This window comes from Bos taurus, chromosome 23, assembly GCF_002263795.3.
Source record: "Bos taurus isolate L1 Dominette 01449 registration number 42190680 breed Hereford chromosome 23, ARS-UCD2.0, whole genome shotgun sequence".
Classification (NCBI taxonomy): domain Eukaryota; kingdom Metazoa; phylum Chordata; class Mammalia; order Artiodactyla; family Bovidae; genus Bos; species Bos taurus.
This window is the reverse complement of record NC_037350.1, coordinates 30,799,379-30,804,182: the sequence shown is the minus strand read 5'-3', so window position 1 is coordinate 30,804,182 and position 4,804 is coordinate 30,799,379.

The window sequence follows — 4,804 nt, the reverse complement described above, 5'->3', positions numbered from 1 at the left end:
TCAGGAAAAAGGCAAAATGCTAACTCTGGCCACTACAATTCAATACTGTCCTGGAGGTTCTGGCCAGTCCAATAAGGGAAAAAAATAAAAAGCACTTATTATGGAAAAGAAGAAATAAAACTGGCCTTATCCATAGATAAGATGATCCATGATCATCTATAGGATATGTGTTGGAATCTACCCCCCAAAAGTTATTAAAACTAATTGGTAGATTTAGTAAGGTTGGAAGTTAAACAATAGAGAAATTATATCTCTACATAATAGCATTAAATCCTCAAATTGAAATAAAAATACAATTTGCAATGGTATCAAAAATATGAGCTATATAGGGACTAAATTTTAAGATCAACTTAGGCCAGGACTCCATTCATCAGTTGGCTCATGTGTGGCTCCATTCCAACAGTGTCCATGATGGTATTTTGTGTCTGCTTGATATCAGTGTTACCTTGACCTCTTCTACACAATAATCCTTGAAATCTCTGAGACTTTCCATTTCCCAGTACACAGTTATTCTGGTAAATAACTCGAGTGCCATTTAGAAAGGAACAGTGGAAATTGTTACTGAAGATCAATACAAAGCCTCAATTTACGAGTGTAGTGACATTGGCTGTCCTTCTTCAGTGGACACTGTCTCCTTTTAGTTCCATGATCTCTTCTGATTCTCAGTACCAGCACGTATCTGGAAACTGGACAAAGAATTCTGTATTTAAAAAGTGGAGGCAAATTGCTACTTATCCCTGTGTGTTAGGGCCCCTTGGAAAAATGGCTGAATCCGAAATGCAATTGAAAAGTTTAAAAAGATTAACCTGGATATTTTGTGCTAAAAAGTAAGGAAGTGTTCAAAGAATGGCAGGTACATATCAAAAGGACAGAGAAATGTGGTTGTATAAAGTGCTCATATGATGGGAAGCTAGGTAAAGGGTTCACAGTAACTCTCTTCACTATGATTCTTCTGTAGGTATGGGCTTCCCAGATAGCTTAGTGGTAAGAATCCACCTGCCAATCCAGGAGGCCCGGGTTCGATCCCTGGGTCGGGAAGACTCCAGGAGGAGGGCATGGCAACCCACTCCAGTATTCTGGAGAATCCCATGAACAGAGGAAACTGGTGGGCTACAGTCCATGGGGTTGCAAAGGAGTCGGACACGAATTCGAGACTAAACAACAAGACAAATAGTATTACAACTCTTCTGTAAGTTTGAAATCATGACAAAACCAAAACTTGTTTGAAATAACTTCTGGGGATTTCCCTGGTGGTCCAATCTTGCTGTGCAGGGCACATGGGTTTGATCCCTGGTTGGGGAACTACGATCCCACATGCCTCAGGGCAATTGCAAGCAGCTAAAAAATACTTTAAAAAAAGAACAAAAAGCAAAAAAGTCTGGCACCTAAAAGAACACCAATTGTTTTTAGAATGGTCTCAGGCCTGACTAAGTCTTCTCAGCCTTAAAGATGATTTCAAGGAGATAGACTTCTTATCCAATATAAAAACAAGTGCCCTGCTTCCCTCCACTCCGATACTCAAAGACTAAAGGAAGTGCAGATTTTAGTTACCTTACATATGTCCCACTGGTTTTCCTTTCTGGGCAGAAGAGCAAAGTTTTCTAATTGCTTCACTGGAATATGTTTTCCCAAAGGCTTTAGTGAAGATAGCAAAATATTTTTAGATCTCCAATCTGAGAAGTTCAGGAACATTTTAAAGTATAAATGGTCTTTATTACTTTAGAATAGTCCTTTAAGAGTCTGAAGGTCTGATCTCGGATTTCTGGTGTGCAATATGCTGAAACCTTCCATGGGCTTCACAAATGGAAAATGATCCTGGTACCCAGCACAAGTTGAGGGTCAAAGGGACTGAGGCCCAGGTTGTAGGTATAAACCATACACTTGTTTGGTGAGTGTTTGCTCTCTCACACTGGCCTCCTTGTAGGAATTATCTGTGCAAGTTCAGAAGCAAGTTTCAAGGTAAAGTGACAGAAGGGCAAATATCCTCAAGAACAGAGACCACAAATCAGCTTCCAAGGATTAAAACCGATTTTCAGAAGAAAGGAAAAAATAGTGAGAGAAGAAGAATTACAACAGAAGTAAATCCTGACAATATTTCCTCATGGATACTTTAAGAGAAGGCAAGTTCTATTTTAATAATTGAATTATTTTTTGACAATGACTTTTTTTATTATGCTAGTCTACTTGTTTCCTAGCCATAAAAACATAATTGGCAGTCATATTTAATGGTATTAATGGTATATAATGACTATATTTTTCTTTGACATATCTAGGAAAAAAGAGGGCAATAGGAAGAATTGCATTAGGAAGCAACTACTAGACTGGAACATAACTTTTAATGTAACTAATAATATATAATCATAGAAGTAGAATTCATGTAAACAAATGAAGTACTAAAAAAAATCCAGGCTTATGAAATTCCAGATAAATTTCAGATTCCTGGATTCCAACACAGAGCTTTTACCCAACTTCAAGAATTCTATACATTCACAAATAACAATTACGAACTGTTGCTAATTATGATGTCAGAAATGTATAGTTATACTAAAAATCATCAGGTTTTTGTTTGTTTAGATAATGTTAATATTCTATTTGCCGAAGATCCATGTGTGCTGATATAGCATATAGGTAAAATATATTTCAAAGTGTTTTTAGTTTAGAATACTTTAAGGAAACTTGATATAAACAGACAAAATCTTTCAGACTTTTGAAAAACCATCAGTGATAACTGATTCATCCCACTGGATAAAATTTCTATCAGTTTAAGCTAAGCTAAGCTAAGCTAAGTCACTTCAGTCGTGTCCAACTCTGTGTGACCCCATAGACGGTAGCCCACCAGGCTCCCCCATCCCTGGGATTCTCCAGGCAAGAACACTGGAGTGGGTTGCCATTTCCTTCTCCAATGCATGAAAGTGAAAAGTGAAAGTGAAGTAGCTCAGTCGTGTCCGACTCTTAGCGACCCCATGGACTGCAGCCTACCAGGCTCCTCCATCCATGGGATTTTCCAGGCAAGAGTACTGGAGTGGGGTGCCATTGCCTTCTCCAATGTAACATAACCTATTTAGAAAAGAAACCCATATGATCCTTTCCAAGTTTTCCATTGGATCAGAGGTCAATGACCTTTCAGAAGCCATGTGGCAGTTTCCAAAGTTTTTTCTAAATCACTATCACCTGAGCAAGCAATGCAACTTCAATTGTGATTTTAACTAGTCTAGGAAGTTCCCAGAGTTTAAGAGTTTAAGATTTCACTAATACAAGCTAAAGTGGAATGAGGTTCTTATTTTGATACTGGTAGTCTATTAATTTTATTGTACGTTACTATTCTTATCTCTAAATATAGACTGGTTACTTATTTTTTCACATCAGATTCAGTTTTGAGAACAAATCAATGATCTTAAACTTCTTAAGCAGATTGATAATTCATGTACCTTGTGTGATCAGCAAATCATAAGCAAATGCAAAATAAAAATAACCATGTAGTAAAATCCTTTCCTAAATCTTTAAAACATTCTACAGATCATGTTGCCTTAATATGTGCCTGAATGGATGTCTTTTTAATTTTTTAAAAAGATTGAAAAGTCTCTAAAAATTCTTTTTGTTTCCCAGATAAACAAATATATCATGTATATATACATAATATATAAGAACAAAAGTGATTTCATAAGTTGGAAAGGATGCAGATGTCCATCTGCCTTTGGGCTTTTTCACTACAAGGTTCTGTAGATACTTTACACTTACTTGGCCCCCAAATTAAATTGGTTGTTTCCACTAATTCAAAGGTACTCCTTTCCTTCTGTGTTCCTACTTTATTAAGCATCTGTGCAGCCCACCAGAAAAACTTGAAGACCTTGCTTCACCACTGTGTCATCTCTCATCTGATAAATGCCCCAGTGATGCGGATTTTCTCTCCATCACTTGTCCAGCTGTACACTTCTTTTCTCAGAGTTGGAGGCAGTATAGCTGATTTACAATGTTGTATCAGTTTCGGGTGTACAGCAAAGTGAATCAGTTATACGTATACACATAGCCTCTTGTTTCTAGATTCTTTTCCCATATAGGTCATTACAGAGTATTGAGTAAAGTTCCCTGTGCTATACTTAGGTCTTTATTAGTTATCTATTTTGTAAATAGTGGTGTGTACACTTCTTTTTCTTGCAGCTTTCACAGAATAACAGATCACCAACATTTTTCACCTAGATAACTGTAGCCATCCCAAGATTGTCTCCTACTTTCCAATATTGCTCTTTTCTAATTCATTGCAGCCAGAATAAGTTCTAAAATCCAAATTCACTCATGTAACTATGAAGAGGAAAAGTTAAAACTTTACATAACATCCTGCTCCTTCTGCCTCTGTAACTCAGCTTGCTCCTTGCAAAGTCTGGATCATGTAGGTCACGTAGTCTCAGAAAGTAGGGGCTTACAGTACTAGGAACTGGAGCTTATCTCACTCACCTTTGTTCTGCTCTTTGCAATTGCCCAGCCCCTGCAACCATGATTAATCATGCCTGTCCATGTAAAAGTCAGGCATCCCCCTCCCCATCTTGACTGCTGTTCCTGCACATGCAAAACCCCTTAGTTTAAACCAGCCTCTTAACAGCTAGTGTTGCCCACTATCGTCTGGCTATAAAAACTCTGTAACCCCTTTGTTCGGGGCTCTGAGCTTGGAGTGTTAACTCATTTGGGCCCACCAGCATAATAAACCTGAGTTCTCCAACTCTCCGAGTGTGGTGCTTGGTTTCTCGAGTACTGGTTTCTGCAACAACTACTTTAAATTACTTAGCACTCCTCTCTTTTTTAACATAAA